The following is a 27979-nucleotide window of genomic DNA, read 5'->3' on the forward strand; positions in this document are numbered from 1 at the left end:
GTGTTTTTAAATTCCCATTTAACTTTTTTTTTTAAATGGCACTTACGTCCTTTTAAAATTACGGTTTTCATTTATGTATCGAGGTATTATAATTGTTACAATAAATTAATTGTAATTGTTACAATCAGTGCTATGTTTTAACAGCACCTCCCTTGGCTGTGTTCAATTTTAGAGCGAGATAGACAGTTTAGACTGCTAACTTATTGTAATAATCATAATACCTTAATGCATAAATATGATAAATTACCCTCGATAGCCGCCGATAGCGGCTGATAGCAGTCTTGTGTATATAATAGATGCGTTCTTGTGAATAAACGTTATTGTGAATAAGCGTTGTTGTGAATAAATTGAGCCTAACAGATAATATGATAATTTAGGTACAACATAAATATTCTTAAGTTAGGTACCACAAAATTGTACTTAATACCTACTTTAAGATATAAGAATTCATTTTATCGCTAAAAGTTTCACTCAAAAATAATAATCTCAATAAATGTTAGAATATCAAAAACCGACCTTGTGTGGCAAGCTAAACATCTGATCAGGTTTTTAGTTTTATCTTGTGTTGCTACTCGAGCAAAATTAATATAATAGGTACGTCTCTATAGAATACATATATATATATATATATGCCAATAAAGTATTATAATTAATTATGCGATGCTTAGCTATTGATTAAAATATTAACAGTTACGATTTGATTATTGATTGAGACGTGTCGTCATTGTATAGTTTTTAATATTACACTTCATAGAATGTTCAATTTTTGATAGTGTTCATAGAGTCTTTCTTTCGGTATCCGTCTAAAGTTCCACTACACCTGTGGTCACAATAATTGGATTCATTGGGTCTAAAACTCCAGACATTCATACAAGAACTTATATCACAAATTATTCAGGCGAATGGAATATTAATTACTGTGGTTATAAAGGAAATAATATTAGCTATCGGTTTCTAATGTTACTATGAAACTTTTCTAATATACAGAAGAGCCCGGCGCGAACGACACTAATGGTCTTAATCATTAGGAATTGAAAAATTTAAAATAAAAATCACTTTATTTTAATTAATACCAGAATCGCACTACAATAAAAAATCGGTGTGTGTACTTATGTAGGTACGCGGGTTAGAAGTTATACTTCTTTGGCGTAACAAAACAAAAATAACAAAACAAATTATTGGACCGCTGGTTTATTTTGACACTTTCATTTATATCTAATATATTATATACCTATATATCTAATATCACTAACTTCAATAAATTATACTACCTACTTAACTTTCAACATATTTCATTTAAACAACGTATTTTATTTAAGGTAAATTTAGTGATAGTTTCGAAATGCTTTTTCATAAATATAAACTCAAACTGACGTAAACAAAATATATAATTTTACGAAAACGTTGAGTCTTCGCCTAAAATGATATTTATTGATGATAAAAATTCTTATGATATTGATTGAAAATACAGTATGTTTAATGATATTTAACTCATTTAAATTTTTTCGTATGTTTATTTGACAATCAAATCTGAGTGACATGGTTTGTCATTAATTTTTTTGTATTTGTAACAAAGTATTAACATGATTTTTTTTTTTAATCCTAAAAATATTATAATGTTCATAGGTAACGAAATATGTCGAAAAAATGACTGATAGGTACGGAATATAATAAAAACCCACGCCAACAGAAGTTCAATTCAATTTTTATTCAATTACCGTGATGTTGTGAAATTAGTGTAACCACTTCAGTTGGCAACCGTTCGCAGGTAATATTTATATCATAAAATTATAAATATCGCTGCGGCGAGCCATAGCGCGAAGACAGCGCGTTCGGCTGCCAAGCTAAAGGTCGGAGGTTCGAATCCACTCGTGGACGCGTTTTTTTCATGTGAAAATTAATGATTATTGGCGGGACGCAGTATAATATTATATGCGTCTTTTATCTATGGGCGCAGGCGACTGTCATCTATTAGTTTGCATATAGAATTTTAGAATATGCAAAAAACAGTTTAAATACAGGTATAAACCTGTCGTCCATTTGCGCCCGTGATGACCGAGCGGTAACCGGGTCCAAGCCTCGGGTCTGGTAAATTCACATATTTTTTCAACATGAGTTTGGATCCAGAGCATGTACCTAATAGATGGCTAACATACCTATTATATTTGTTGTAAAAAACAAAAATCTGTTCGTGCAGCATCCACAGTGTTCTATTTAGGATCTCTTACATGATAATTTTCTTGTATATGAATAAGTATAAGTATTATAGAACTCAATTGAAGTTATTAATAATTAGTATAGTAATAAAATAAAATGGTCGATATGTAGCTTTTGATAATAAAGTAGTTATACAATTACTTTTTTTTTGTTTTAATGATACATTCTGTATAATATAATATGGAGATTATGGAAGTTGTAATTTGTTGATGGGATTGTACCATTAAATTCGCAAATAAAATTGTTCTACCACAATGGTTGCAAAAAAACGACATAAGCAGTATAAAACCATGTATGATTGTTGTAAAAAGCCGTCATTGTCTTTCCTTATATTATTTATGAAAAATACAATCATTAGTGGATTTTTTTTTATTGTTGAATGGCGAATGATCATAATGCTTCTGTCGAAACGATCGGCAAAGCATTTGCGATTTGATGACGAATTTAATACGAATTGTTGATTCAACTGTTATACGATCAATAATAATTCCAATTGATTATTGTCCAAGTGTAAACTCAACGATCGTTTACTAATTTTAAAACACAACTAACTAGTGACAACAATAGAAAAAAAATAAGAAAAACTTTAGTTAATAATAATATTAATTTGCGAATATAATGAGTCACAAAACAATGATTAGTAGTCACACATGGTTATTAAATAAATAATAAAATAAATATTTTACGTTACAAATAGAATGCGTATATTTAACACTAGTGTATCAATGTAATTTAAGTAATATACTATTAAGTGTATCAATACAATACAAAAAAGGGTACTGTTCGGTTATACGGAATACAGCGGAAAACACATTTTGAAAATAGCCGATAAACTGGATTATTTGTTAGGTTAACCTAACCTAACCTAACCTAACCTAACCTAAACTAACCCAAACTAACAAATAATCCAGTTTATCGGCTATTTTGAAAATGCGTTTTCCGCCGTATTCCGTATAACCGAACAGTACCAAAAGTTGAATTGAGTAAAACTCTAAATCAAGTCATTGTCTTTCCACTTATGTGGTTTCGCATCTAAGCCATCCGTATAATGATTCATGCGAATTATTTCTTATAACATAACTAAATTTTAACTAAGTGACATCAAATTCTACCAATCATGGGCCAATGTGTTATGTGATCAATCAAGGTAGGTAAATGACTTTACTAACTAAATCGTAAGAGACGTCTGGCGCCAGCTAAATTTTTATTATTGACGTTCACTACCTACTGTGTGAGAATATTGAATATTTGATAAACCTCATAGGTACACATTAGAAAAAAGCCTTATTGAATAAAAAAAAGTTAATCTGATTTAAATACGTCAAAATATGAAAATATGCTTGCATTCATATTGAAAATACTATTACTATGAAAATTATGTGAACGTTAAATTGGTTGAATTTTTAATCATTAAGATACATTAATTATAATATGTATTTTTGTAAACATATTGTGCAGTTTATCTTTATAATAATGTTATTTTACCATAATAATATGTACTTTCATAATAATTATTTACGAATAGTTTTTCGGTTTATGTTCGTCAGCTGAATGCAGAACTATTCTAACTCACATTTGAAACATTTTGCAGAAGAGTTTTTTGAAACAGTCTACTTCAGTTATTTATTATTTATATGGACAAGTGTATGCACCATTTTTTTCATCAATAATCCTACTAAAATATGATGCATCCATTTATCCATAAAGATAATAAATAATTTCAGTAAGTTGTTTCTAAAAACTCTCTCCTCAAAAATTTAAAATGTAAGTTAGAATAGTTGTGCATTCAGCTGACGTGTTGTTTTAAAAACTTGTACTTTTTACTTTTTAGTTTTTAGTGTTAACAATAATTATTATAATATTGTATGACTATGATGTTAATGTATTTTCAATAATAAGTGCCTGCTTATTGACAGCTTAAATTTGTCAAGGGGGGGGGGTCTCTGAACCAGGTATAAAATAAAACAAAACAATACACGAATCTCTTTAAAGCTGTAAACTGGATCTGTTCATGCAAAAAAAATTAAGTAGGTATCAACATGTAAATTATGTAAAAAAAAATATTGTGTAACATAATTCAATTATTAATTTTTAAATACTTCCAATCCGTTTTATTAAACGTTATTTTTTGTGAAATAGGTAGATAAACAGTATCTTAATAATTATTAATTTGATTCAATATCTTAATGAGAATGTAATAGTTTTTTAAGAAGCTTGTGAATCCGTCAGCGTGTCCAATTATACGTGGCGGTAAATAATAATTGTCGGGATACGGAACGATTTACCTCGACTGTATTTATATATTATATTGTGCAATGTGAACCTGATGTACATTATAATCTGAACCTGAAATACAATAAAATTAGTACCTACCGTGTGTCCAAAAATAAGACATTTGGAAAAATACAATTTCAATTTTATCATCCGATTGATATATGTACTTATATAAACTTTCGATATTTTGGTACATAATATGTAATGAATATACTCAAAAGGTGAATAATTGGTTCTAAATTATATTTTCGTAAAAATCTATATGTACTAAACCCATTTTCTGCAAAATCGTAGGTACATACGACACACTGGTTCTAAGGTACAAAATTATAATTATACTAATCATGTCTTGCTATATCTAATATTTACTAATTTTTGCAGGCGGACCAATGTAGCGCAAGGCGTCCTTTTGTTTTTTGTTGGCGTATTGTTATTTACAACTTTCTAATTCATACAAATACGCCATGGAGAAGTGTTTTAAATGTTATACGAAATAAACATTTAGTTATTTTTTTCAGTGTAAACATAACCAATGCCCTATATAAATAGTCAGACCGCGGCGCGATAATGTCAGTCCCGGTGGTAGTGCTAGTTATTGTAAGCAATTCAAATACATGTTAAATGAAAAATTCGAAAGAACCAAAGATGTTGAAAAAAATCTCTTTTATGCGCAGGGTTGGGATCTAACTATTTGAAAGTGTTCTAAGCAGAGATCACAGCCAATTTTAATCGAGATATTGCTTAGTATGACAATTTGGGCATTTGTGTAGCTGAACCCACATTGAAGTGCATGTCATGGTGCATATTGCCTACTACAGGGAACTCACCTACTATCACGCTGTAGTAGCGCAAAATTAAGTCTATTGTTTCGTAAACGGAGAAGGTCTCCGTAAATTCACTGAAGAATGATACTGATGAAGAGTGCCGACTATAATGTATTAGTAATTTGAATTATTATTAATTATTCATGCTAGTTTTAATTAATTTTAACAGTTTCTACGTGTACGTACGTTAAAATTATGTTTTACATGACATCCATAGATAATATTTTGAATAGAACCCAACTTGCAGATCATAGATAATAGACAACATTCTCATAGAAAATACATAGTGCCAACCGTTAAAAAAAACGTGATTTTGACATGACATTCGAAAAGTGCAGGCATGTGGAATATGATAAAAACGTTCAAAACGTCATGCAGGTGCCGATGCAATGCAGTTCAGCGGGAAGTGCCTTCATTGTTGTTTTAGTGATTACGGCAGATTTTGCAAACTGACAATGTTCGTTTAAAGGTTCAAAATGTGCTACGGGATGGAAGCATAAGTTTGATAACTTTTTAAATAAACACAAAGAAAAACGACATTACACACTTTTTTCCCCGTAGCAGCAGCCCGTGACAGTAGGCGACATGCACCGTGACATGCATCTCAATGTGGGTCGCGCTTAACATTCATTTTGTCAGCTGGTAACTTGCCAATGTAAAATCTATGAAACTATAATAAAAATGCTGTTATGTGTTATGAAAATATGCAACAACCATTTTATGAATGTAAAAAAGTCAACTGGATTATTTACTACGTGGAAATAGAACACAAACAATATGTAAAAAAAATCTACATTTAATTGAATATAATATACCATTATTTGAATATTGTGTCCTAGTCGATTTGTAGCTTGGCGGTAACTGGGCTTATTTATTATCACATAATGCCGATAGCGTGATAATACCGGGGAAAATGGGGGACAGTGAAAAAATTCACGGGGTAGCATGTTATTATCTGTTTATTTAACTAAATCACTTTGAGAGCAGTAAAGGTATTTGAAGACTGCTCATTGATTGATCGTTATGACAAAATGAAACTTGAATCAGCGATTTTAATTGGGAAGTTACAGAAGTTTCTACATAAAAAGAGATTCACGATCTTTGGATAGAATATTATTTAATTTGTATTAATTAACGTGCAGTCGCTTTTTTCTATAATATATATTATAGCACTATGGTTGGAATTCTATATAATTGACAACATGATTTAGAATAATATGTGTATTAATACGATATGAAATAGTGTCCAAGTTCCCAGTGTACTTATTAAATCTCTGCTAAAATAGGGCGAAGATCACACAGTGATCTCCTTGCTAAGCGAAAATAAAATTCTCAATATATTTCCATATACAATTTTAATAAAAATAAAAGCTACTTGCTAACCTTTTCGTGAGTTGTATAATAATATAATGCAAAGAATAATATTATAAATGCGATTTTACAATGACTTGAATTTCTATTATACTAATGTAATGTTGACTGATTTAAATATAATATGTTTATAGGTAAAGTGCAACCTCTATATTATTTCCGATATATCGTCTCTGTTCTGGCAGAACACACTAACTGGAGAATACTAGTTTTGAGTAATTTGACTTTGAAGTTGTTAAAATGTTTGAAATGGTCTATCATGTTAGTTTATTAAGTAATCGTAAAAAGGATGACTTTAAAATAAAGACTGTTTATTTATTAAGAAGTTTTCCAGACGGTAAAGTTTGAAATAAGGAACATTTTGGTATAACTAACTCAATATGTCATTTTTTCGAATTAGTGTCTTCTGCCAGAACAGTGACGATATTTGAACGGTTAAAGCAGTGGTTCTTAACCGGTGCACCGCGGAGCACTGGTGCACCGCTAGCTTGTTGCAAGTGCACTGCGAAAAAAATAATAGAAGCAGAAAAATCCACGAAATAGTGAAAGCCGACGATAGATCTAATGTGATTTCGATTTTGACGAACCGATCGCACGCGTCTTCCATGGCTTACGAATTTAGACGAAGAATTGAGGGTAGCTTTATCAAATATTCGATCTAATATTTCTGAAATCTGTAAAATCCGACAAGCGGGTATCACACCAATTGATTTTCACATCAAATAAATTCCATTTTATTAAGGGAAATTTTACTTAGAGTTTTTCAATATATGTTATGTAATCTGTAATAAAAATGTCCTCATATTTTTCTTTGTTTTCTGACCGCTTAATTTTGGTGCACCGCAATATTTTATTGTGATCAAAAGTGCACCGTGACTTCGAAAAGGTTAAGAACCACTGGGTTAAAGTAATCTGAAACCTTGTTTGTTTTATGTTTTTTTTGCATCGGTATTGTAATATTCATAACATTAAATTTCCCACAAACATGTATTTTTAATTGATAGTTATTTTTGTTACAACTCCGTTATCAGGACTAGCTCTTAGCATACTAATATTGTGGAGTTTAATGTTATTCAAAGTAGGTATGTTGTTAAACGGATTTCTTACAAGTTATTATCCGCAATCATAATAATTAATAAAGTTTGGGAATGTTTTTAGCGCATGCGTTTAATGTTGAACTGTAATATTTAAAATATATATGTATTTATTGAATAATGTATTGATGTAAGTAAAAAAAACCTACTTATAGCGATTATGCCTTACAACAGTGGCGAAGGGTGGAGGTAGGCTATTCATATCCGCCATAAATACTGCACACTAAACTTTCGTCAATCATACTTATTTGTTTTTATTGAACTAATACAACAATTTACAGATTGTGTTGGTTAGTTTTTAAAATTCAATTAAACCCTGTAAAAACCAAGCCATAAGATATAATAGTCAAGAAATACTCATCTATCTATGAAATATCTAAAATTATGCAATTAAATCATGCATAACTTTGGATATTTTATAGATAGAAAAATTAGATAGGTATTATAGTTTGGTTTAGTCAGGGTGTAATGAATTTAAAAAAATAAACCAACAATATGTGTAATAATATGTATTCTTAATCCAACAAAAACAAATAAGTTTTAATGAAAAAGTGTGTACAATTTTGTCGTATCGCCCAAAGTATACCAAAACTATTATGATTTGGTTTAGGAAGGGTTTGATTGATTTTTAAAAACTAATCAACACCATCTGTAAATTTTTATAAATAATATACAACATAATTTAAACAAATACGTATGACTAACAAAGTTTAATGTGCACCATTTATGGTAGATTTTAACAGCTTACCTCCACCCTTCGCTACCGTCTTACAATTTTATGAGAGTTAGCGCGTAGCTACAAATTCTTTCGCTGTTATGTTCTTTACATTGCCTACAATCTACATTATAGTGCTGTAAAATCGGAATAATGTCAAGTCAGTTATACAAACGCAGCGAAATGTGCTTTAGTTAATTATATCAGTTAACGTCAAATCTTTACCGTAGGTCAACTGTAGCAGGCTGCAAGTTGCTAATCAAAAAGCAGCTGAGGGCATTTTCTTCCTGCTGAAGAAGTCGGAAAAGAAGACAAAAACGGAGGCTTCCGCATGGTGCAACTTCTACATTTGCGACAAAGCACGTCGACAAAACAGATATTGGAAGTATGTAGACAGATTAATAAAATTACATCTTATTACAATACTTTATTCGCGCAAAGCATATTGTTTTTTAAAACAATTAATAAAAATAATTAAGTAACTACACTGTTTTTTTTATATTGTAAGTATATTTTTATGACCGGTTCAATAATATTATTCAGATAAAATTAATGCAGCTCAATGCATATTGAATTTAGATGTTAATTTTTATATTTTTCGAATGTCTCCAAATCACATATCGCAGATAAAGTAATTTGCTATTTTATTCAATTAACAATAAACAAGATTTAAGAAAACACAATCTTAGATGTATAGCAAAATTGTACTGAATGATACTCACCGCAATCTGAAACTTCATCGTCCGAAGTATAATTTATTATTTTGAAAAAAAGAGAATAGTCGCGTTATGCAAATCGTCTTAATTTTTATAAGATGATTAAATTTTTATGGGAATTAGTCGTTATGTTATGTCTTAGTTTCCACATATTTATTAAAAAATATATAATAATATATTGTATATTTGAAATCTCTTAACTTATTTTACCCAATTTCGCAAAACTTTTGAGTATAGGGTAACTATAATATTATTATATATGAATTTAAACGAGCAAAGTTGTAAGTTTAATATTTTAAGTAATATTGAAAATTATCTGTAACTAATAAATTATCATATTGATTGTATTTCGCAAGCATTGGTTTCGCCTTTCGACGTCTTGGTTATTGCCTGAGGGTAATGATTGTTTGTAAATATTAACTGGGAGAGTTTTTTTTCGCTTGAATACCTACATTATTATTTTCCATGCTAGTGTAACCTGAATCGTAAAACAATTAATATAGATGTTTATAAAATCCTGATATTTATTATTATAAATAATAAATTACGATGTGTATATTTTCTACAATATTTCCATGTTAATTATATTTTTATTTTTCTTGACCATTAGGATGCTAAATGTCTTCAGGGGGTCGCTTCAAAAACTACCAAATGCATGCCTTTTTCTCAAATTGAATAATATCCTAGAAATTATATTTGGTTGGAATGCCTCTCAGGAAAACAAGTATTGCATAATATATTGCATTTCGCCACATAAGCAGGCTTGGTTATCAGATGCACACATTCTATCATATTTTATTAAGTGTGCCCTTACCACGATTCTCAGCCTATTTGAGTGTTGTCCGTGTTCGTACCCTGTAACGTTCCGTAGCTATATTCGCTTCCCACGAGGACAGTCGGACGGTAAAACATACTATTGTTGTCACTCTAGTGCATTGAAACAGATTCTTATAACTTTTAAAGTAATTTATTAACAATATTTAATAAAATTCCTATACGACATCGAAATCTTTCCAAAAATATATTTTGACCTACCTGGTATTGTTAAAATTACCTAAATTGCGTAGTATGTTGTTTCCAGCTCCATGCGATCCAAAATAAAATCTCTTGTAAAAAATAGTGTTGTTAATTACTATATTTATGAGAAAGAAGAAGAATATTTTCATAATATTTTTGACAATAGTTTGAGTGTTAATAAATATTTCTAATTCGTTGTTATTTTATAGTGTCTTAACACGTCTTGTATTTAAAAAAAAAGAATAAATACGCAATTTTTTTATGATCACTAATATTTTAACTGACGGTTGCACTTTTTAATTTAAATTAAAATTTATTTTAAATTTTGTACTTTTTTGTATCTATTAAATACTTCAAATTTCCAACATTAGTTTTTATACTCTTTTATTTTTTTAATAATAAGATATTTACGTTTTTTTCCATTTTAATGTATAAATAGTTATTTGTTATATAAATTAGAATTAACTGCACTCTATCGCTGTGTATTTGACATTGACCGCATAGTGCCTGCCTGAAGAAATGCAAAGCTCTGGTCGTAATGTAATAGTACTAAAATGGAATAGTACTAAACTTAAATCAATTAGAATATAATAATATAGCAATAACTCATTAATAGTGTATATTAATTTATATTGCATAGGTGCCTGATATAATAGTTACTCGGGATATCCGGCACGCGCAATACATTTAATGTTTTTTAAACGCGAAATCGATACAATAATTTCATGTATTTCATTTACTTCGGATGTTTTGATATCGCAAAAAACTTTGCGTTTATTCACATTTCCGATCTAGTAAAGACAAAATATCTTATCTCTCAGCTAATCTTATCTATCGAAATTAAAATCGTATAATTAATTATTAATACAAATTATATGAATAAATTCAGAGTGGGTATATTCCCATTAATCCCTCAAAATTTACAAAATTGTAATAATTAAGAATATAAAGACAAAAATTATTCAATACCGAATTCAATACAAAAGATTTGTTGGATTCTTTATTATTAAAAAATCTATTAGAAATAATCCTAGAAAAAAAGTTGGACCGAGTGGGTCTCGAACTCACATCTTACACATTCCGGGTGAGTGCTCTTGCCTTTACCTTTGCCTGACCTTATACACATTTTCTGGTGAAATAACATATCATTGGTAATAAAAAATGCTATGTTTTTGTTGTTTGCTGATGACTTTAACTCTTTTTGGAAGTTTTTTTGGAACTTGGGCGATTGTCGTCAGCTCCAACTTGATAAAGATAATATATATTAGATTGGGGCAGGCATAACAAACTAGAATTCAATATTGATAAATGCAATCTTTTGTCGTTTACCAGAGCCTCATTTTCCAATACTCGATGCATGGCAAAGTTCTGTCACGAACATCATCTGTAAGGGATCTTGGCATTACGTTTGAGAGTAAACTGACATTTATTAGCAATAGAGTTACCATTTGTAACAAGGCGCTTAAGACGTTGGGCTTCGTCATGCGTACTTCCCGGGTTTTTTCTGATGTTACGGTATTAAAACTTTTGTTTAATTCTTTAGTTCGAAGTAGACTTGAGAGTGGGTCTATTGTTTCGGCACCGCATCAGTTCAAGTATGATCTTATGATTGAGAGGATTCAGAAGAAATTCTTGAGACTCCTTTTCATGAGGTTGTATGGATACTATCCGTGGCTTTATCCAATTGACTTTCTCTTAGGTATGCTTATACACTGCAGTCTGCAATTTAGAAGAGATATTTATTTAGCTACGTATTTTTTTCGACTTATACGAGATATAAATGAGAACTTTGCTAATCTGGGCAGTTTTGACCTGTATGTCCCTGCTAACTATCATAGAAATAGAGAGCTTCGGTTGTTTATTCTCCCAAGGTGCAGAACCAACCTGCATCTGGTAATGCCAATTGGGAAGGCGATAACTATGTTCAAGCAAATTGCTTAGGGTGTTGATATATTCCACTTGCAAGGGTGAGTTTAGGTGGACGCTATTTTATAAATTATTAAAATAGGACCTCCTTAACAAACTCGGTATACTTCTTTGAACTTCTATAGATGTATAATTGTATTATCAGTATTGTCACTGGTTTCGTATGTTTATATTATGTTGTCTTTTAATATTTTTCATTTTTATCGGTTTTATTACTTATTTTTTTCTTCTTTATAATAATGTTTCATGTCATGTTGTGAACGTCTTATACTTATTATTTGTAATATCCACAATATGTTAAAAATAAATTAATTGGAAATTGAAAAATTTAAATTAAATATAATGCGAATTATTTACATGGAATGGGACTTGAACCACCCATTAATAACGCGTCTCGGTTGCAGTGCTTTACCATTTAAGCGACCGATGTACACAATCCTAAAGAAAATTCCTAATCAATATTATGCAATTGAGGTGTTATTTCAAATTCCGTTAATTCAATGTGTCGGGATCTCTTTACCAGCTAATATATTTTTTTCATTAAAAGGTAGTTTTCTTATTTTTGTTGTTTGTTTACCATTAGTAAAATACCTGGATATTTTAGTTTACATTTATTGTTCACTACCTATGTTTATCTTATTAAACATGTAAATTTAAGTAAAAGGTTTACTCTTTTGCTTTTAATCCACTAATATATTTTCCTCTTTGTAGTAGGTACAAATGGTAATTTATTGAACTTTGTTTTCTACAATGATTTTAACACGGGTATTATTTTTTAATTACATTACATAACTTATTTTATTTTTGCAAATACCTGTTTTTATAGTTTTTCAACCAATTTCGTAAAAACAAGCAACAATAACGAATATAAACGTGTGCTATTATTCGATTGTAATTGCATTCCCATTAAAATTAATGGTCAACAAAATTTGTTGCAATAATAGTCCAAGTTTTCGTACTTATATCCTTTTTACACTAATCGAATAACAATATATTACTTAATTGAGTTGTTATTGAATATTTTGGGAAGAAATACATTTTCGTCATTGCGCTGATAAAACCTGCGATGTGACAAATTTCAACTTTACGGCAGAGATTTAAAAAAATCTTTTATACGTACATAATGAAGATAGTCTTTATTTTTTACCACGTTTTTATTAGCTCGTATTTTTGTTTGTCCGGTACAGATTTTTTCTTGTGTGTCCAGTATAATTTTTTTCTTGTTTGTCCAAGATTTGTATTGGACGATTGAAGATTTTTAATAAACTTCCCGACTGGCTAGACATTTGAAACTTTTAGAATATATCAGAACACGACGACAATGCTTTCTTTTAATACTTTTAGCCAATTTTAAGCAGAATTGAATTCATTTTCAGTTAATTCTGTTTTGTATGGAAAGTTATTATTGTTGGTTGCTAAGGGGGTCCTAGCAACTAAATTATTAATATATACGTGCGTTACCATGGAAATCAATATGAAATGTCAAAATGACATTTCAGTATTCTCTATTTATTCAGTATTTCTATCAAGCACAATAAAAAGTTTATATATGGTTCAACAGAAAATTTAAAAACGTGGTATATAAAAAGTTATTTTTATCTTGTAATTATTTTTTGTAAGTTTCTGAATATATAATAGTGGAGGACTTGTCGCACAGAATAGATAATAAATAGAATATCGATAGGCTATATTCAATACGCCACATGTTGATGCAGTATTTTGAATGTGTGAGTGTCCTACGAAAAATGAAGCACGCATCATTATGCACGTGCAATAGTGTGTGTAATACACCAATATTAAATGAGCGTAAGTGCATAAACCGAGAGCAGTTTTCAGTATTCGAGGTAAAACGTATTTTTGACACGTGTATAAGTTTAGCCCGGATTCTTCCTTACTCGGAGTTGGTTACCTGCTTCGCCTTACCCATTATGTATTTCAGTTCCCATTATTTCTGAGTTCCCTGACTTGTCGTTAACAGCTTTGTACATTGAAGGCTTTACAGTCTTACATGTCACGTTAAATCGGAGGATTCTAAAAGGATAATATAAAAACAGAACATAATAATTTATTATGGCAAAATTGTTCCATCGGAGGTTTTACGAACTCATCGATAATATTATTATATTCAGTTAGTATCAATCGTAACAGCCTTTAGTATACTGGCAGCTGTACACAACCTTTGGGCTGTACTTGGTCATCCATGACGTTTTTGTCAGCCCACTTTCTAAATAAAATATGCCAATTTTTTCTTGCACATCCTAAATTATTATCGGTATTTATTTTTTTAATTTATTGAACTGTAAACGATATTATGGGTAAATCTGCAATGCTCACAGTTACCAATGGAATTCCGGAGTGCGATGACAGTAAAGCTGTTACATATAACCATGTTTAATGAAATCGCTTCGGATATTGATATATTCCACTTACGTGAGGGTGAGTTTTGGTGGACGTTAAGTTTTTAAGATAGGGTCTATCAAAGTTCACTCTGTGTGCTTCCATCTACTTTTATTTTATTACTTATTTTATTTATTTTCTTATTTTATTACTTATTCTCTGTATTTTTACTTTTAAAAATTATAAACACTTATTTTATGTCATGTCGTGAACGCTTTAAATTTATAATTTGTTATGTTCATTATATGTAAAATAAATAAATTTGATTTGATTTGATTTGAACAGTATTTATCAGGATAATCTGGTAGTAAAAGATTGTAATTTTCACAAACTATTGAACAATTCAAAATGTTCCTATCAATGCCAGCATTTAGTGTCAGCGATCTCACTATTGGTGACAATACATTTCATCTTGTAAATATGTAAGTAAGTACCTGATATTTATCAATATTATCGAAAGTAACAATACATCAGAGAAATTTATTATTTCATTATATGCGAAATTGCGTGTTCTCTGTGCGGCTCACGAAACTTTTGAAATTGATTAATTACCCCTACAAATAAAAAGGTTGTGTATCACTGTAGCATATCTACATAAAAAAGCGGAAGTTTAGATTTGTATATTGTATGAGTTACACGTCACACAAAATCGAAATCCAACCGCAAATGTATAAAAATGACATTCATTACTCATTGTGGAAATATCAGTAGTGAGAAAAAGCAGTAGGGAAATACGACATCGTTATGCACTTGTATAACAAGCATTATATTTATTTCAATTAAATTATTGAATATGAACTAGTATATGCTCTAGTCTAATGAAATGCTCTATCTTTGATCTAAATCCTCAGACTCAAATTGGTCGACATATCTAAAAGCAGAATCTAGTTTTCCTGGCATATTGTGCACATATCCCGTCAGATATTTCTGACAGTATTCAAGAGTCGTTAAGCTTTTCTTAACAGTCTGTGCGTTTAATTTAGTAATTAATAAAATAATGCACAATAAGTAGTGCTAGTTACATTTATTTTATTTATATTAGTCAGGACCGGTTTCGTTTACTCCAAGCGTACGATTACAGTATCCATGTACTTGCATGTGAATCCTTAGTATAATTAGATTTTTGTACAGCAGCGACGGGATGGGACACGATCATCCCGGTCAGCGACTATCGACTATGGCTCAACGAAAAATAGACGTCATAGCTTTCGTAATTTGTTGATAGGTGTCACTGTGCAATGGCGTATATTTAATTAAATTCATTATTTTATTACCGCGTAACCATCATTACGTCATTACATGATTTACAACAATACAATTGTTTTAATTTATTATAATAATATATATATGTATATATAGCGATGTCCAATAACAAAAATAACAGATGAGTATTATGCGGGGATGGTCCCTACGAACCCCTAAGGTAGAGTCGCCCCTGGAAGTACTACCTACATATAGCGTTTTATTTAAACTAATTTAATAATTTCCACGAAGAATTGATGGTTCATAAAAGAATTTAGTGAGTAAAAAAGTTTCACTTCAACAATAATTATAATGAGTATGACGGCACACCGCTACTGATAATGAATATATTTTATAGTTTAGGTACATTGTGATAAGTGTATGTTTTGCACAAAACGAAATCGGTTTTTATAAAATATCGCAAATCCATCATAAATCTGTACGTAATTGTGATATGAATCCGTTGCAATTAAGTGTAATTAAGTGTCAATACTGCTTCTGCATACAAGCGAGAGCTGAGATAATTACGATGATGAGTCAACCTGTCCTACGCTATGTCCACTGACATGATGTATTGTAACATAATTCTTTTTGCATTAATGTCATTGTCAGTGTTATACAGCCATAATATAAGGTTTCCTATACTATAATTGGTTTGATTTGATTAAATTATAATTATTTCGTCGTTAATTTAAAAGTAACAATGGGAATTGATTAAAGAGTCATATTTCATGGCAACGCCAAAAAATAATATGCGGAAATATTTTGTATGTCATTTATTATTAGATTATTACATTACGTTTATCCTTTAAAGCTATTTTTCAATGAGATGGTTAATTAAAAATTATTTATTTTTGTCATTAGGTCACCTAAATACTACTAATGTGTGATTAACTTGATTATTATGTTTCCGAGAATATAACTTGAGGGCCCTGGTGCTGAGTGAAGGTCGAAAGAGAAGAATTCGCGGTATCTTTGCGAGCTATGGTTGCATAATCTGTAGACTGTGTAGGAAAGATGTATATGAACCAGTTATAAATACGTATCTCTCCTCATCTTAGAATTTAACATATCATAATCTCATAAACTATAATGCCATACAAATGTAATATAGTAAATATTATTTATTTATTTATAAAAAGAATTATACGGCATTACAGCTATTGGCCAATGCGCCATAATACATAATAAATACAAATGTATAAAAATATCTTAATTACAAATAACAATAAAAAGACAGCATGTGTAAATATTAATGAAATTGATAATTTATACAATTATAAATTTAACCTATTTAATACGTACACAAACATTATATAGTTAATAAAAAACAAATCAACCTTTATGGTGCCATCAAATAAGCTAATTGCACGATACACAGCATCATAAAACATAACATCTGTCCTGCGACGAGGTATCTTGAAGACCGTGGAGCTACGAGTGATATTGGTGGGAACATGAAAATTAATATTTGCCAGTATATACGGATTGTAAATGAACCCACGAAGATGTAAAAAGAAATGCTTTAAAAGAACAATCACTCTTCGGGTAGATAGGCATTATGATAAAATTGAGAGTAAAAGCATATTTTCGATACATATAGCACTTTTTCAAAATATTAATTTATCAACACATGCATAATATCTTCAGTTATAAGGTTAAATAACATTATATAGTCGAATATATTCGGTAAATTTGCAATTGACTCGTAATTTCAGAGAATTTCATCATTTTGCGTTTTGTAGTTGCCATGATACACTTAATATTGCGTTTTAAAAAAATAATATATTATTAAAATCTGAAGATGACTTTTTTCCCATTAAAATGAAACTATCAATTTAAACTATAAAATAGAGTTTGACCAGGAACGCACCATGCGGGAGTATTAGGGGTGGAAAACACCCGAGATGTAGGATTCAGGGAGCGGCCAAAGTCCGCAAGAAACATTTCTAATGATGTTATTAAAAAATACGTGTTATCCGATTACATAAAATGAACTACTAAGAATAAAAAAGTTGCCTGCTGCTCAATTCTCTTTTATATCAATACATATTCATCTATAAATGCCTCCATACTTAATCCATATATATATCTATCGATTTAATTATATTATAATTCGGAATTTTACATTATGTAATAATTGTTTCAACGTTTCTTTGTCTTCTGTCATATTTACAATAAAAAATAGTCTTTATTTAGAAGGGTGGGAGTAATTTTAGGTGCTAGCCGGGCGGCAACTACCCTTAGCGTCCCTGAGTTTGACAATGGTACGTAGTATGATTATAGCAGTATGTAGATTCTTGGATAAATTTAACCTATTAACGGGAACACTACATCGTTACAATTTTTTTTGGTTTCCATGATATCTTAAAGATTCTCCAGAAAGCCCTCATTTTAAAAGTCTTTATTTTATAACATACTTATTGGTTAAATGAGAAATCATTAGCTAATTTAGAATGACGTTATCTTTAGCATTGCAAAAGTGCAGCAGCAAGAATTATTCCGTGACGAATATACAATAATTATTTCTGGCAGGGTTGTTAGTGAAAAATAAAAAACAAAACTAGTATAATTCTTTTCTCAAATTGCTTTCGAATAAAATGGCGAATAGTCACTAACGCCCTCTTTGGTTTAGCAATATAAATTGTACTCACAGTGTTATATATTATATTGTAATTATTATTTATGTTAATACTTCCGACGTACAGATTACTAATATCAATGACGAAAAATTTTGTAGGTTATTACTGGAGTCTTTTTATCAAGTATAAAACGGAGTTATTATACCTACTTAATTTTATAATAAAACATTAAATTGTCTAAAGCAAATGATGACATTTTAATTTCACGTAATATTTAATAATATTTATATAATATCTGAATTCGGACAAACATCAAAATAAGAAGGTCAATAGACTTGATTATATCAAACAGTAGTTGGGTCCATGGTCATTTTAATATATCAAAAATTTGTATAGCGTACCTACCTATTTTTTTTTCAAATAAATATACAATAATAATTTATAGCCATGAACAATTTTCTCTTTATGCATCGGTCAACTCTCATTATTTAGAAAAGTGTCAATTTTAGAAATTTATTTTATAGATATTTAAACTATTTCAACAATAATAGTAAATAGTTATCTATTATACACAGTTTCCTCTTATATTCTGACCCTATAGCGAGGGTTGCCAACAGTCTCGAATTGCCTAAAATTATCTTTATTAAGAGAGATATAATATTATCTATGATCCCGGTTGAGTTATAGCAGAGATATTAGAGAAATCCAACAAATGAGTTATTTTTAATGCGCACAGTTCTTCACGTTCATCATATCCAACAAAGATAAAGACATTAGTATATCGTTGTATGAAAACAGGGTGGCTATTTTTTCAAGTAGCTAGTGAATGTATTGCATGTAATCAGCCAATGTTGAAAGATTATTATCACAGAACAGATTAAGAAAATTTTTCAGCCAATTTTGGTGTATTACTTAATGAGTCGTTTATGCAATAAAACGTAATAAATACAAATCGCTCCAAGAAGTGTCCTCAAATATTACCAATACTATGACAAACTTGAATACATATTAAGACGTATACAGGCAAAATTTTCTTAAAGACGTGTTTAAGTGTAGGTATCCCATATTTATTCACACTCGAGAATTGTAACTTCTTACAGCCACACCCAGAAGGTAATACACTTTCATCATTTTTATGTTCCCCATTCATTATCGATTTAAAAGATAATAAAATTGTTCTGATATCATTTGGAGGTTTTGATAGGGTAAATCGCTGAGTGAGAGATATATTTGACGACGACAGTCTCACTAAAGGACTTCGCTACATATTATCATCTTCACTGGTGGAACCAATTAGCAAGATTCTACGCCAAAATACTTATACGAGGGTGGGTCAATAATTCCTTAGAAAAAAGCATTAAAACAGTTTTTATTTTTGTATTTTTTTTTTATTTCTCAACATAATCTCCTTGGAGCTCAATACACTTGGTTAGACGTTTCTCAATTTTTTTTAAACCGTCAGAAAAATAAGTTTTCGGAAGGTCCTCAAAATAAGCATTTGTCCGATCGATGACTTCTTCATTTGAAAAAAAAACGTTGTCCAATTAGCCATTTTTTTAAGTTTGGGAAAAGGAAAAAGTCACTGGGGGCTAAATCTGGCGAATACGGTGGGTGGTCGACCAATTCAATTTCAATTCTTCAATTTTAGCCATTGATCGTAAACATGTGTGAACACGGGCATTGTCCTGATGAAAGAGGATTTTTTTCCTGTTTAAATGAGGCCGTTTTTCTTCAATTTTGTTTTTTAGCTGGTCCAATAAAGATGCATAATAATCCCCTGTTATTGTTTTTCCTTTTTCCAAATAGTCAACGAAAATAATTTCACGTGCATCCCAAAATACAGTAGCCATAACCTTACCAGCTGATTTTACGGTTTTCGCCTTCTTTGGACATGGTTTGCCTTCGCAATCCACTGCTTTGACTGTTCTTTCGTCTCGGGAGTATAGTGGTGTATCCATGTTTCATCTACAGTCACAAAGCGACGAAAAAATTCATCCGGATTGCGTTGCATGAGCGACAACAGGGCTTTAGAGGCCACCACCCTATTGCGTTTATTGTCGACTGTGAGCAAACGCGGCACCCATCTTGCAGAAATATTTTTCATGCCCAATTTGTCATGTAAAATAGAAATGACGCTACCTTTTGAGATCCCTGTAACCTCAATTATCTCACTCAACTTTAATCTTCGGTCACTTAACACCATATCGTGGATTTTATTCTACTCTACAGGACGTCCTGAGCGTGGTTCATCCTTTGTTGATGTACGACCACGTTTAAATTCATTTAACCAGTTATAAATAGTTGCAAGTGAAGGAGCAGATATGCCGTGAACTAAATCCAACTCATTTTTTATTTTCTTTGCTGTTAACCCTTTTATATTAAAATGTTTAATACAGTTCTAAGCTCAATTTTCTCCATTTTCCATTTTTCCATTTTCCACAAGCAAATTTTTTTTTTAAATGTACGAGAAACACACAACAACCCGACCAATCTGATTGAAACTTCGCAGCATACTGAATCGGTAGTGCCGCTGCATGAAAACAAACCGCTTACAGTACTAGTCGCGCCACCTGTCGGCTTTTCTAAGGACTTATTGACCCACCCTCGTAACTTCTGGAAATCACTTTAAATCAATTAATATCCACAAATCTAATACTTGCCACAACAATATTTTATATAGGTGGACTTTCGTATTTCATTGGGTCTACTCTGTAATTATCAACCTCTAAAGTGATAAAGTGATAGATATTATCAAACTTAGGGTAGGTTTGTATCAAAGTATTAGCACTTATTGTTACAATTACAATACGTTGGTTGTATTTTTGCAATAAGTGCTATATTTTAACAGCAGCAAGAGAGGCGCTGTTAAAATGTAACGCTTATTGCAACAATACAACCAATGTATTAAAATTGTTACTATAAGTGCTAATATTTTGATACAAACTTACCCTAAGTTTGATAATATCTATCACTTTATCACTTTAGCGGTCGATACGTATAGAATAGACCCACATGATAATCTGGAGGATTATAAATATTTGAGATACATATACCTACTTATCATTATACAGTGTTGCTAATAATTTAACTATACTTATAGTAAAATACTATAATTATTTTGGTTCCACAAAAATATTAAATACTACAATTTTATGCCAAATACGCCCAAAATACTGTAGGCAATTTTAAAGGATTCATGATGAAAAATGTTCCTGTATTATATTTTTTTTCAGAAATATTATAATTTTTTCGCCTTTGTACTATACATACTCAGCAGAGAAACAAATGACAACAATGGCATTATAGCACATAATTAGCGCTTAATCTCGTTGCTTATATTGTTATTTATATTAATTAACCCGTGATCCAAGGTAGGCAAACTCTACAGCTTAATAATATAATTAATTTAATGATATAGTATGCGGTGGTTATGTAGGACATAGGTGGTTGAATCGTGAATATTATATAAAATTTCGAATTATTGGCTTCTATTATTTTAAATAAATACATCCTTTCAATTAGAAGAATATTTTTTTATATTACGCTATATTACATTACAGAATATTTTTTACACAATTGTTAACGTTTCTTATTGTGCACTAGTACTTACTGGTAAGAAAATATGAAAATAATACATAATAATTAGGTATACTTTGGACAAATAAAAAATATTTGGAAACTTACGTGGAAAAATAATTAATGTAAAATAAACATATTCAGTGTATACTTAAATTTATGTGTTAGGGCGAATGTATGCATGCGTTACTTGACGTTACTATCCACTTTATTAAACAACGATTACTGATAACATGTGTATTGTTATTCTTTTCGTTTCTGATAATCTTGTGATTTTGTCCAACAGGTAATCTCGTGCATTGTTGTTATTTTACGCACTGGCTAATTTTGAGGCCTCTTACGTTAAAAAATAAAATAAAAACCATAAATTCCAAATATTTTTACACATTCAATAAAACAACTGCAGATCCAATTACCTAAATATCAATATACCTATCTCTTTCCTAAATTATTCATACTATTATTATTATTGATATGACATTATAAAATGATTATTTTTGTGTACATGTACGCATCTATTTGAGTAGTCATGTTGTGGATCCATTTAATGTTAGTTGCGGGATATACTTCAGGTGATATTTTTTTAAGTAGGTACCTACTCAATTTGTGAAAAATATCTACGTATTTTTTAAAAAGATTTTTCTATAATTTAATAATTGTATAACTGGTTTAGACTGTTTCAAGGCCCCCTTCTAAATTTTCTGATGAATCGATTGCGTCATTTACATTACACAATATAATAAACTTACTCTTATGTTTTATATTGTGTATCATCGAGGTTTAAATAATGCAATTACGTGCAAAGGAATTCATTCTGGTTGTGGGTCAAGTCCTACAACGCGTTGACCGCTTGCTCCTATTTTTGAGATATTTGCAAATGATAATTAATCTTGATGGTGATTCTACCGGCGGGTACCTGTAGAGGTGTAACAGCGTTTCCGATTGAGTGCACTTATTGTATAATACGATCGGACGCGATCAAATATTTTTGCAAGTCACGCAACTAAAAAATATTTCTCATACGCGAACCAACCTTTACCAATATAAAAACACATACTTATAAGTTAACAGTGACATAGAAATAAGCATGATCAAATTGCCCGACTTCCTTAATAACCGGATAATTAGTTATTTAAAGCAGACATTTCCAACGCGTTGATCTTTGAATGAATTTTGGTCGATCGCACTATAGGTAGGTAGTCCATAGAAATTGAATATAAGTGAAAATGTAAAATACGTATACATTCACTTGTAATATAAAATAATTAAACGAGAAGCATTCATTAACCATTCCTATTTGTATTTCATTGACTAGCTTACGTGAAGGTTGTTTACAAATTAAATATGAAGAAAACAATGTGGCCAACTCACTTACATTACTACATTCGTACATTTATGGGCTGCTATATAAGTAAGATAATGAGAAGATGTGAATCCCTGTGCCTTAAGGTGAAGCCTTTACTGAGCCCTTTTTAAAGAGGCACCTAGCGGAAAAATACGAAGCTTGCAATTTGAGACATTTTTTTGATAATTTACAATTTTAACTGCATTAATTAATAAATAATATGTATCTGAAAACATTAAAGAGATTTTTTTTTATTTTAAGTCAAAGATAAACCTACAATTCAAGAAAAGTGTTATAAAATGTGAATTTTGTTTATAATACTTTTGTTCAAGCTGAAGAATGACAATGGAAGAATATGATAGATCATTGCAAGCTTTGATACCGGGTAGTAGATTACAGCCTACTTGAAGTCGGACATGCCGGTATGCAGGAAGTGGGACAATTGGGCGCCGCACTGTCGAATGAAATAAATAGATGTTACAAAAATACAGATTTATAAAAAAAGTAGACGAGGAATTTTAATCAGTTTCTATCTATTCATAGTAGTTTTAATTCAATTTGCTCTTAGCATAATGTTTTTTTTTTATATTCGGATTGAGAATTATCATGCCTGAAGCTTATTATACCATTATTTACGTGTGCATATTTAAATTCTTATCATATATTAATAAATAATAATTTAAATATAAATAATAATAATATATATTTTAAAAGTGTCTTACTCTTGTCTCTTTTAAAAGTTACCTTATTATTTATACGGAAAGGGAAAAGGTATTCGAATTGATTCAACCATTTTTTGGATACATCTGATTATACGACTGGTCAATTTTAATAAAACGATAAGCGATAGAGTACCTGTTTGACTTATTTTATATTTATTTGTTTAGTTTTTTACCTTTTTTTTGCTTTTTTGTGCAAGTAGCATTTTTTAAAAATTAAACTCAGCAAAAGGACCCTGTCTTATTATCAATATAATATGTGCTATTAAATTTTAACATAATATTATATAAAAAGATTAAGGAAGTTTTCAAAAATATTATTCACGTTCAGTCGATAAAACGTCACTGGCGTCCGGCAGTTATCATTATTTATTATTTTTAAAAATCTTAAATCTAAAAACATCGTATCGTGGTTTATTTCAATGTTAAGTAAGACAGTAATTTAATGTTGATATTTTCCTCGTAGCAGGTGTAATGCAACCGCTGTGGCATTGATTGAATATAGAATATTTAAAATATCATATATTAATAATATAAAATAAAATGTTTATGAAAAATATCGTAATTTATCTCAATTTAATAATGTTTAATCAAATTATCATAATGGTTTACTTATCTTGAAACTAATTATTATATTTTTACTTATATGTAGGTTTACATGCATTTTTTATGATTAATGAAGATTATAATTTAAATATTTATATATACCTACGCGTGGTATCAATAAAAAAATATGTTGTTTTATGTAACCACACTATTTAAGTAAAAGCTTGTTTTCTATTGAATATAACTATATAGTCACAATGACTTTTAAATTACAATTAATAGCAAAATATCTCATATAATAATATCTACCATAGTATAAAGTATTACTATAAATAAATTTATAGATAACAAATTTTCATCGATTAAATATCATTTATTATTTTATTTCTTCATAAAACACTAAAGTCTCGAGCTGAACGTTTATATCAGAAAAATAAGAACGCTATCTTACTCCATATTAGACTGATATTTTAATACAATTATTAATAGTTTTAATTTTCTGGTATGCCGTAAGTTCTTTGCTAATCATTTTTGTTTCACCAATAAAATTTTGAATTTAGTTTATATCGTCGTCTGCGAGTTTGTTAATATTTTATAGCTTGGATAATCGAGAGATTCAATTCAGTTAGGCAGATTTTCCTGCATATTTTAAAATATAAATTATTACATAAAATGTAAATGCATTTTTTTCTACATTAATTGTAATTAAGTAGTTACTAAACTGTTGTAAATGTAAATATTGAGCCCCTGTGATGGCCAAGTGGTAATACTATGTTCACTTATGATATTTTGGGTTTTGTGCTCAAATCCACGGATTAGAGAAATTCACATAATTGTTTTGTATTGCTTTTAAATTTCCCAGAGGATGGACAAAATGGAGCAAAATTTCATCAAGTAGTAAACATTTCTCGTAATCTATTAGACCTCTTAGTGAGATGACCAGGATCCACATCAGATATTAGATATAATGAATAAAATGATAAATAATAATTTTCAATCCTATATTGCTAGTCTTCGCCACTGGTATTTTGTTAAACAGGCGCAAAATAATCGCTTAGTCAGGAGTCTCCGTTATTGTCGTCGATAAGGAAAAGATCAGGATTAAGTATTATTATAAAGAAGAGTAGACTAACACAAAAAGCTTCTAGTGGTTTTATAACACTAAATCGAACGAAATCTCCAACATTGTAATAGTTTGATATTTGGTGATTATTTATTGTTCATTAAAAAAAAAAAACTCCGCTGTATATTTCATCGAAATATATCTGCACTGAACTTTACGTACGTCCGAATTGAAATCAGTTGCAAAATCAAAATCAGTCCAACGCCAACTACAGTCTAAATCAGTGATTCCCAACAAGCGATTACGCGAAGATTATCAAAAATAATAACAAGATAAAAATAAATTTTTATATACTTACAACGTTTTAAAATTTTCTTTTGAATCATATAAATTTGACTTGACTAGCTTAAACAATAAAAAAAATTGTACTTGAAGAAATAATACTGAAATGCCATTTAATTTTAATGTCGTATTGATTTCCATGGTAACGCACGTATATATTAATAATTTAGTTGCTATTACCACAGACCCCTAGCAATAATGGTGTCGAAATAATTTTTCATATAAAACAGAATTAACTGAAAATGAATTCAATTCTATTTAAAGATGGCTATTAATAAAATGCATTGGCATGGTGTTCTGATATATTCTAAAAGTTTCAAATGTCTAGCTACTCGAAAAGTTAGTTAAAAATCGATTGCAAGATTTGTACTGAACAAAGAACCACCGGAAAAATAATAATGCGAGGTAAGAAAAACGTTGTAATTAACGAAAAATGTGAAAGTTTAGTTTGCTTTTCCATGGAGTATTATTTTATACTCTTCTCGGCGGGTAGTTTTACAATTTTCTTTTCTTAATATTTATCATTCGGGTTATCATCATAAAATTTAATATTAACACGAAGTGATTACAAAATGTATTACATATACCCAAGGCCTGAACAAAAACGAACCATAAGTGCGAATGAGAAAGCATTTTTTTATGTCTTCTCAATATGCGTTAGAGTAAGATAGAATTTCTATGGCTGAATTAAATATTTTTTGGAAACGTCGCCGGTAATAATTGATTTGAATGATTACATTCAAACTGCAACAAGTGCGAGCACGTGTTGCTGAAATTTATTGTTTTTGTATTAAATATAAAGTTAGCGGTAATTATTTTTTATTAATTTAGTAGAAAATATGTTTAACTATGTATTATTTAAATTTGGTAGCCGTCCTGAGAAGCAACATGATATAAGTAAATAATAATAAAATTGAGATTCTACTGTACTTTATACGCGAGAAACACGGCGTCATTTTCCCGAAAAATAACCACTATTTTTATATTAATTATTACTCTGAGATTACACCCAATTTTTATTTGCATACACCGTGGTTTAGTAGCGGCCACAGAACAGGTTAATAATGTAGAAATATTAATGCCGGTCGCTATGGACCAAGGCTAGACCAAGAAATAGAAAGCGCGCCAAGTTTCCTCAAATATTACCGATATTGAATACGCGTTTATAATATTATATAGGCGCAAATATTGAAAATAATGTGTTATTTAACAAGTGTTTAAGTTTATCCCATATTTTTACATACTCAAGATTTCAACGTTCTTACAGTCATACCCAGAAGAGAATCCATTTTTCATTATTTTTGTGTTCCCCCGTGGCGGCAGTAAAGTCTTTGAACTCGATTAAATACGCGTCCGAGAAAATAATGGATTTTGATTTTCAACTTGGTTAGGCAGATAGTTTTTATGCAGATGATGGCCCATACCCTCTACTTGGGTAAATAATTTTACTCACAAATTGAAAGGTAGAAAGTAAAATTAACATTTTTCATTGTTTAACCTAGCAATAAAATTGCCATAATATTTCACGAATTTATGTGTACCAGAAAAGATTGGGATTCGATGTTCTAACTAAATAAATAATACAGTTCGTGAAATAGGTACATAATTTCCATCAGCCGATTCCAATAATATAATGATTGAAGTAGGCCATTAGGCAGACCATCCGGTATGCGGTGGCCAAGCGAATAATTTTACTTTATTTTAGCATTGCGCTACGCACGACATTAAAACATGTATATTCGGAAATAATTGGGATTTGCAAATGTTGACATTGGATCACTAAGCAGAATGCGGTAGACGAACGGTCGCTGAAACAAAAATAAAGTAAATAACCCAATTCAAATCGCATGCTTACAATTTATTATTTTAAACTTGCAGTGTGGGAAATATAATATAAAACACAAAAGGATTTTATAACGGATAACTCAATCTTCAGCTTGCAACATTTAAAAAAATAATGCTATCAACTGAGAGATACCTAGTACTTTTTAGAATTTGAATATAAATTAGAAT

At 30.0% G+C, this 27979-nt stretch overlaps 1 protein-coding gene across 2 annotated transcripts in view; it reads left to right on the forward strand.

Annotated features, from left to right (window-relative positions):
• LOC147079647 (UNC93-like protein) overlaps nt 1-27979 on the forward strand; it is a 191073-nt gene that overhangs the window by 57473 nt on the left and 105621 nt on the right. The window contains exon 2 of one of the 2 annotated variants that reach the window (XM_085942784.1): nt 8726-8880. The exons of the other annotated variant lie outside the window; for it this stretch is intronic. The gene's annotated coding sequence lies outside the window, so the exon portion shown is untranslated. The remainder of the gene's footprint in view (nt 1-8725; nt 8881-27979) is intronic. 2 annotated transcript variants of the gene reach the window in all.

Source organism: Rhyacophila brunnea, unplaced genomic scaffold, assembly GCF_057557595.1.
Source record: "Rhyacophila brunnea isolate RB1 unplaced genomic scaffold, BYU_Rbru_1.0 scaffold_1, whole genome shotgun sequence".
Lineage (NCBI taxonomy): Eukaryota > Metazoa > Arthropoda > Insecta > Trichoptera > Rhyacophilidae > Rhyacophila > Rhyacophila brunnea.